Genomic DNA, 9,284 nt, shown 5'->3' on the forward strand with positions numbered 1-9,284 from the left:
AGAGATAGCACAAGGTTATCATTGACACTGTGTGCTCTAAACTGTTCATGAGAACACAGACTGGAAGCCAGAGGTGCTTGGGAGGCTGGCTATTTTTAATGGGAGGGTTAGGTTTTCACAAGTAGAGTGTCGAACAAGGGCCTTCTCATTGTAAACCTCAAAAGTCTAAGTTAGAAATACTCAGGTGGGGGTGTGCGGGTGATGACGAAGCTGGCATCCGTCCGGAGCTGCTGCTTTCTCCGTGGCCCTGGGGTTGGCGAGGATGTCGGTCACTGCCGGGGGCGGGGGGTTGGGGGGTGGGGGCGGTCTTCGGTGACTCACCGCCAATCATCCTGTCCTGGAGCCGCAAGCCCACCCTGGTCCCCTTGGCCTGTGGGGATGAGCCATTTGGTGAGAGCCTTCGGAGGTTTCTGGACCAGTGCCTGAGAGAGCTCATTGCCGCTGGGACTGTGATGAGCACAGACGTGCCGATCTGATCGGCATTGTCTCCTGACAGAGGCTCTATTCTCCTTCAGGAATCTGGAGGGACGGAGGAGTCACACAGTGACTTCAAGAATTATCTATGTTACTGAATGATTCATTACTGTACACAGTCACTGATGACAAATGACAGCGGAGGCTGCTTCTAGAAGCTCTTTTACATTGAAGCTTTTGACAGTGGGCCCAAGAGCATGATGGGAAATTCTCTGGCCTTGCATCACACCCTTGAGACTCCTACAGTGTGGCTCTGTGTCATTTCAAAGGACACTTAGTTTCCAATAATAAATAGAGTTTCTGACTTGAGATACATTGAGAGCTCCTGTTTACTTTGCAAAGGTTCTGAGACTTCCTTTCATTTTAAATCAAGAAAATCCATCCAGAGATGTCAATTCTGGCTGTGAAACAACTGGACTCTCGGCTAATAAACTGGGGTAAACAGTGGTTTGCCCTCCTGAGTGAGAACGTGTGACTTCAAAACACAGAAAATACTCAGTGTTCTTGTGTGTGAATGCATGAAGGAATGAACTATTCTCATTTAGATGGGAGGTGGAAGTGGGATTGTGAAGGAAAGGAGTGGACCAGCAAGCAATCCTGGAGCTGATCTTGGTGAGTGGGCGTCCCCTCCTCAGTGCTGGAGGCCAATGCTTCTGCTCTGAGGATGACGAGGGGGCCCAAAACTCACAGAAATCTCAGGCAGGGAGACAGGCGTCCCCTGATTCCACCAGTGGACTGGACGTCAGCCAGGACAGGGCTTTCTGGTTGGCTCGGGGCTGCCGTGAGTCCCCTTGTCCAAAGGGCATCTCTCTGTGGGTGTGGATCCCACAGCCCGGTCCCCACCTGCAGGATCTCACCACCTCCAACTGGCATACCTCACAGGATGCCAGAGTGTGACCAGCCTGCCTGAAGGTGGTGCCGGAGGACAAGACGGAAAGGGGGTTGGGAGCGAGGTGGACGTCAACAAGCGTCCCACGGGTGGAGGAGGAAGCCACGCCCGGACGTGGAACACTCCGTGTCTCAGCTCTCGGGGGCCTGCCTGGAGGTCATGATGGATTCAGTCCTGGACTCTGACCTGCCTGCCTCTCAAGGTGGGTAAGGAGAGAGTCAGGGAGAAGAATGTTCCCTTTCCCCACAGAGGGGTTGACAGGCGACTGGACTTCTAACCATGTTCACACTCTGCTTCTCTGTTACCTGGCTCAGAGTCGCTCTGTCCTGGAACTTGGGGTCACACATGATGGGAAGTGGGACAGCTGTCTTGTGTCTTGTATGGTTCCATCCTTCAAGGATCAGTGGCAAGATAAGGGTAAGGTTGACACTGAGCTAGCATTTGCTGTTAACTTTTACTATTGATTATTCCCTATTATTGAAATACCATTCTGCACAGGGGATCCAAATAATACTCTAATTTTGGGGTGCACATATGCTTCAGGCATCCTGTTGAGAAGGAGGTGCCTGATGCTCCATCCTTGGTGGGCTGGACGCAGCTGCACCCCACTTTCATCCTGGACACAACCAAGTCCTCCTTTCTCATATTTAGGGGCCTGTGGAGGATTTTAACACTCTGTCTGGAAGAAACAAGCAAAGAAAACAAGGTCTGTCTTCTGATTGTTAAATTCTCAACTTACCAGATTTCTGAACTACCCAGTCTCCATCCTTGTGTCTATATCATGGACCTGCCTTTCCAAGAGGTCCATTTGACAGGAATTGATGGTGAAGATCTCATGGATGCAGATCGTGAAGGGAACAAAACCACGGGACTCAGCATGGTATTAACAAGAGAAATTCTAGTGGTTGATGAAGTCATGGGAGATGCCAGTCCAGGAGGGTCAGCCTCATTTCCATGAGCCAACAACTGCGTGTGCTTGTTTGGAGACTGTGTTCAAACCACACGTGACTGCACCATGTGCCACCCAGTGTACTTTAATATTAACTAAATATTAATTACCACTAATTGAAAATTAAGTATTAAACATTAACTACCATTAACTGAAAAATCTTATATGCCAAGTGTCTTCAGTTTTATATAAATTATTTTATATAGTCCTCAACTCCATTAGCTTGAGTTATTATTTTATATGTATCAATTTATTTAAATGCAGCTGAGGTGGTGTAACTTGCCTGAGGTCACCCTGCTGGTACAGAGGTCTAGGTAAACCTGCTTTCAGGGCTGCAGAATCTTAAACTTCCCAATGACACCACTATTGTGTATTAATTAAGAAATAAAGAAAGACGTTTTGTCATTTGCAGCAATATGGATGGACTTGGAGGGTATAAGGCTAAGAGAAGTGAGTCAGACAGAGAAGGAAAAATACTGCATGAGATCATTTATATGTGGGATCTAAACAATAAAACAATTAGTGAACACAACATAAAAGAGGCAGACGTGAAGATATAGAAAAAAAACTGGTGGTGACCAGTGGGGAGAGGGGAGGGCGGGAGCAATAGAAGGACAGGAGAGTAAGAAGTACAAACTACTATGGATAAAATAAATAAGCTACAAGCATATATCATGTAGCAAGGAGATATAAGCAACATTTTGTACTAACTATAGATGGATGATGGTTTTTAAAAAATAGTGAATTATTGTATTATACACCTGAACATTAATAATATTGTAAATCAGCTATGCTTCACTCGAAAAATTTTTTAAAAAAAGAAAAGGAAATAAAGAAAGAAAAATAAATTGTTTGGTACTTTTCCTGCTTATCTGGCATGAAAAATTTAGCAGGAAGTTATATACCTACCAGCAGGCTGCTAATTAGGAAAGGAAATGTCTCAGAACTCAGAGAGTAGCACCAGGCCCCTCACCTACAACATGCATTTTGAGATAACTTTGGCACAAGGTGGGTCATCCCAGGCCATAAAACGATTGACATGAATCTTGAAGAAATAAACATAAAGATAGCATAAAGAACAAGCAATGCTGAGATATGTCTTATGGGAAATAATTACGCAAAATGATGTCATTCCTGGTGATTTAAATGTCTGATGTAAGCCTATTTCTGGAGTTCTGACTCATCAGAATTGGTGAATCAGGGAGGGGGTCACTACGTTTTGATTTGACCTCGAGTTCGAGGTCACATGTGGTGCTGTGCTGTGTGAGTCATGTCTGACCCTTTGTGACCCCATGAACTGTAGCCCACCAGGCTCTTCTGTCAATGGAATTTTATAGGCCAGAATACTACAGTGGATTGCCGCTCCCTCCTCTAGTGGATCTTCCCAACTCGGGGACCGAACCCATGTCTCTGTGTCTCCTGCATTGACCGGAGGATTCTTTACCAACTGTGCCGCCTGGGGAGCCCCCTTGAGGTCACGTAGGAAGTTGCAAAAATAATCAGCTTAGAAAGAAAGTGGAACCATCTATTTTTTATTGCCTCTTGAGAGAATGGAAGCCAGTGAGAGGTGACAGGCAGGGAGGCCAGGGGCCCCAAACAGAGGAAATGGCTGCAGGTGTCAGACAGTTTCACCTCTCTCTTAAGTGGCGAGAGGAAGCAAGCTACAAGTGTCAGATTTTTTCCCTTCTGTATGCAAAATTAAAAGGAGGTTTCTTTTAAAATTCTGTGTTGCCATGACGACACCTGGTTCCACCTGAACTTAACTTTCTCAAACCTTGAGTTATCCATTTTTCTTATGCATTTTTCTTATGAAATGTTTTTCTTAAACTATGTTAGTGAGCTATGTATTTACCTTAAACTCTTTCTTCAAATCGGTTCTGCCTAAGATTCAGAAAGGATAATAGCTCAACAAACCAGTATGTTTTACCCATGAAAATGTTAAGCTAGGTTAGTGAGACAATGTATTTGCTTAGAAATCTGCCTTTCTTTAAGATTCATGTCGATCGTTTTATGGCCTGGGATGACTCACCTTGTGCCAGCGTTGAGGGGCCTGGTGCCAGCCTCTGAGTTTTGAGACATTTCCTTTCTCTAATTAGCAGCCTGCTAGTAGGAATATAACTTCCTGCTAGAAACTAGCAGGGACACCCTTTCTGCCCCCTTCTGATGTCTTTGTCAGAAGCCTTCTCTATCTCTTTTATCCTTTGATAAAACTTTATTACACAGAAGCTCTGAGCGATCAAGACTCATCACTGGTCCCAGATTGAATTCCTCTCCTCCAGAGGCCAAGAATCCTGGCACTGTTCATGGCTCAGCAACAACCTTCCACCAGGAGGTCTCACGCTGAGCTGGCTGGAGAACTAAGTAAGGGATCGAGGTACGGAGACCCTGGGAGGCGCCATTCACAGAAGGCGCAGAGGTGGAAGGTCACAAAGGCAATGTCATCTGGGGCTTGCTTTGAAGATTAAAGCGTTAGTGAAGGTGTACACACAGGGTTAAGTGTTGAATAATACACTCTCCTTTTTGCTGTTTGCTAAGAACTTAAACACTTACCTTGCAGGATTGACGAGGACGGCTGCCCAGCGCCTGGGGGCTTCCCACCCTGAGATGCAGAGTTGGTCCTTCCAAGTTCAGGAATGTGGATGGACTGGATTTGGAGCTGCTTACTGGAAACTTTGGAGATGTGGATGTAGCCCCTGGAAGCAGCAAGGTGAAGGAGGCCTGGAGGTCAGGAACTGCTTGTGGTTGGTTCGGCAAAGGGCACCCGCTAGCACCTCTCAGGGGGTCTCGGAAGGCTGCTCTCCGTTTCTGCCCAGACCAAGGGCGATGCTCTGACCCCAGATAAGGGCAGTCCTGTGTCACTCTCGTGTGGCTGGCGGAGAGACCCTCCGGCACCTGGTCCCGTCCTCCTCCCCGCGGGGGTGAGGCTCCCCTCTGCTACTTTCCACTTCCTTCCCTGCTCCAGCTCCTCCCCCCCACTGGCTGGTGCTTCCCCCAGTGTTTGGTCCTCTTTCTCACTCCCCCCCCAAGGGGGAGCCGACAGTGGTGCCCTTTGCAGCCCTGGCCTCTTTTCTGAGCCCCTACGCTTGTGCCTGAGGCCTGAGCCCCTCTGGGGGGACATCTAATTCAGACCCTGTCCTTATTTACTTCCGGATCGAATCACCACTGGCCCATCTAGCGCCCATGGTGAAGGTTCTGACCATGCACCCCCGCAGACCCCGCCCCGAGTCCCTCGGTCCCCTGCTCTCCCTCACCAGCACCCGTGGCCTCCCCACCTGCCAGCACCTGCTACTCCTGCTGGGGGTCCTCCCGGCCACTGGGCGGGATCAGCTGTGGGCAAAGGGCCAAGGTGCAGGGCAGGACAACCCCCAGACTGGCCCCGGGTGGCCAGTGGAGAGGTGAGCCGAGCGGGCAGCTCCGTGCCCAAGTTCAGGACAGACTCCGAGGGACCGCCTGCATCCTGGGGCTCCTGCAGAGCCAGGCTCGGGCAGGCTCAACGTCAGGGGCTGCATGCCTCGTGATCAGGCAGGGCCCTCCTCAGAGGCCTCGTAGCTGGTTGAAAGCTCGGCCGTTCCTCTCGTGATGATTTCCCCTTTTTATTTTGCATCGGGCTTTGCATTTTGTGCAGCCAAGCCTGGCTCTGAGGAACTCTGCGTGACTGTGCGTCCGGCGGCCTGGGTCCTTCCCTGACCAGCCCCTCCCCGAGGCCCGTGGGGCCCACCCACGCGTCACGATTCAAGCAATCTGACCAGCCTCGTGTGCACATTCATGCTTGTGTGCTGCGCAAGTGTGTGTCTGTGTGTGTTTGTCGAGTCGCTCTGGGAGACACACAGGACACAGGGAGAAGCGCTGTGTCCTGGAAGACGACGGGTGACGGGTGGGGAGCTGAGGGGGCAGACGGGGCGTGGAGAGACAGGCTTCCTTCTTACAAAACCGGGGTTTGCAATTTGCTTTTAATTTTGTACCACACGCCTCTGTTATGCTTTTGAAACAAACTGAAGACAATCAAAGCCGACAAGCAGAACGTAGAACCCCAATGTTGACATAACTGAGGCTGAGTTCCTCAGAGCTCAAGTCCTTTGATGTCTGGAAGGGCCGAATTCTGCAGTCTGCTCACTCCTTCCTGTTCACCCGCGTTCCGGGAACGCGGGCTGTGTCCTCTACTGAGACGTGCCATGTGCATCCCGGTCTTTCTCTTTGCTCTTGTAGTTTCTCTTCTTGGATGGCTCTCTTCTTGTCAGTCACCTGGAGTCCTGAGCATCATTTAAGGACTGTTCTGGCTGTGATGTCTTTGGAGCCATCCTGACCTAACCCTGCAAAAATTAGTTATTCTCCTGTGTCTAATTCCTTTTTTAAAAAATTTCTTCCTTTTGTCATGTAATTTTTTTAAGTTGATATGTTGTCTTTTTAGCTTTATTCAGTTCAAGAGACTTTTACTTTTTTTTTTTTTTTTTTGGGCCATTGGCAGGCAGGATCTTATTAGTAGCTCCTCGATCAGGAATTGAACCTGAACCTCCTGCAATGGAAACTTGGAGTCTTAACCACTGGACTGCCAGGGAAGTCCCACCCTTGTCTAGTTCTTAGCCACTTTCCTTCATAACTCTAGTACAACAGGTTTTCAGTAACATACTTTAAAAAGTAAATTTAAAAACAGTTGAAATTCTCGATTGCTAACAGCATCTCCTGACCGTGCTGCGCTTAGTCACTCGGCTGTGTCCATCTCTTTGCCACCCCGTGGACTGTGACCCACCAGGCTCCTCTGTTCATGGGATTCTGTTCATGGGATTCTTCTCCAGTAAGAATGTGGAAGTGGGTTGCCATGCCCCCCTCCAGGGGATTGCATGACCATAGTAGATGTTTATAACCAGTAAATGAATCCAACTTTAGGATTTTACCTTCAGGGACTTGAGTATATGGACCAGAAGTGGGGAACCTCCAGACCCATGTGATAGACACAGATGCAGCTGCTCTTTGGGACCTGCGGTATGAAGGTTTCACCAGTGCACAGGGCGCCGCTTGGAGGGCTGGTCTGGCTGTTCTGTTCCCACAGTGTGACGGTCATGGAGAAGGCTGTGAACATGTCACAAAAGATGTCGATGATCTAAAATGCCATTGATGGCTTCACCTACTTATTTTGTGTATCACCATTTTGTATTTTTGTATTTTCTTTTATAAAGAAAGGGGCTTCCTTGGTGGCTTAGACGGTAAAGTGTCTGCCTGCAATGCAGGAGACCCGGGTTCGATGCCTGGTTTGGGAAGATCCCCTGGAGAAGGGAATGACTACCCACTTCAATATTCTGATCTGGAGAATTTCATGGATTGTATAGTCCATGGGCTTGCAAAGTGTCGGACATGACTGAGCGACTTTCACATTCACTTTGTCCCGTGAATATTCAGGGTTGACTTCCTTTAGGATCAACAGGTTTGATCTTCTTGCGGTCCAAGGGACTCTCTAGAGTCTTCTCCATTACCACAATTGGAAAGCATCAGTTCTTTGGCACTCAGCCTTCTTAGAATTATGAATAACAATCCTGTCTTGTAATGATTTTTTGGAGTAAAATTAAACAGGATATTAGAAGATGACAATGCAGTTTCTTTGACAGGCCTTATGGAACTCACATTTCCCAAAGACATCGTAGCTGTTCCACTGTGCGGTGTCCCTGGACAGTCCTCTGATGCAGGATTGCGTGGGAACACAGGCAGACCTCGTCCGCTAAACGGCAGTGTTGATTCAAACACTGATAGTGACATTGCACTTATATAAATGCAATTAAAATTAAAGCTCTTTTAATTAAGAAACAGATACCACAGTGTACATTTCTGTTAATGTTAATCACCTCCCACAATTTCTGTGTTAGTGATATAGGGTCAATATCATCCAGACTGCCCACTGGTTGAATCTGTTGGCCAGCACAGAAATGAGGCAGATCATGTTGGTATTCAGGGGAAAGGATCTGCTTCTAACCTGAGAACATTGAGTAGAAAGCTTCGGGTCTGTCTGGTAAGAGTGAAGGAAACATTGGCATGGTCTCTTTCTGCTGCTACCTGCTGTACTTTATTGTAAAATTCTGGATAAATGCACAGAGTTGAGAAATCTGGAACTAAGAGAAACAGGAGCTCACCTGCACCAGTGTCATTTTAGTGACGAGGATGTGAGCCCCGCAGTGTGAGTCACTTACGGGGTTATCCAGGGGCACTCGGGGTACCCCTCACCCCGCTGTATTTTCCCCCATGTCTGGCCCGGCATCCATTCATCTATGAGGGTGTGATCACCATCATGGCTGAGGTTCGCCTCAGCCGATGATGAGAGCCTGCATGACCAGATCTCGGGGAGAACCCTGGAAGGTAATGTGCTTGTAGCCGTGGGTTGGGAGGGCGTCATAATAGGTAGAGGGAATTTTGCACCTCTAGAGGAAACCTTTATTCCACCAACGAAGCACATTCACCTGACTGATTGCAAAATGCACGTTGGGGAAACCACACCCACGATCTAGATCGAGGTGTCAGATCACAGAGCGTGATGAGGCAAATGTCTGCAAGCAGTCTTCCTGCTCTGCGGCTCCCGTGACACCACCATGTGTGCCCTCCCTTGCAGGACTTTACCTTTAGACACAGGCGACCTTAAAGACTTTACCTTTAGACACAGGCGACCTTAAAGACTTTACCTTTAGACACAGGCGACCTTAAAGAGGCGGCAAGCTCTGAGACCATCGCAGCAGTGATGCTTTCACTGGCCCTGAGCAGCAGGAGAATCACATCCTCACCACCACGGTCACCTCTATCGGGTACTGGGGATCAGACCTCATCCAGAATTTAGTGTTAGATGTTCTGTCTCGTCAACTCTCAGGATGACCTGATGAGCTGGATACTATATTATGGCTATCTATACTGAGGGAGCAGAGACTCTGAGAGGTTGCAATTCCACGAGTAACGTCAGTCTGAACACAGAAGGGCTCCTGCTTGTCCTCACTGGGC

The 9,284-nt window shown here is 48.3% G+C and overlaps 1 long non-coding RNA gene across 1 annotated transcript; it reads right to left on the bottom strand.

Moving 5' to 3' along the window:
- Positions 1 to 74: 74 nt before the first annotated feature.
- Positions 75 to 5,339, bottom strand: LOC139032995 (uncharacterized). Its single transcript, XR_011485617.1, has 2 exons — positions 4,863 to 5,339; positions 75 to 2,042 (listed from the first exon to the last, which is right to left on the bottom strand). It is a non-coding gene; the product is annotated as an uncharacterized lncRNA (long non-coding RNA).
- Between the last annotated feature and the right edge of the window lie 3,945 nt (positions 5,340 to 9,284).

This window comes from Odocoileus virginianus, chromosome 34, assembly GCF_023699985.2.
Source record: "Odocoileus virginianus isolate 20LAN1187 ecotype Illinois chromosome 34, Ovbor_1.2, whole genome shotgun sequence".
NCBI lineage: Eukaryota > Metazoa > Chordata > Mammalia > Artiodactyla > Cervidae > Odocoileus > Odocoileus virginianus.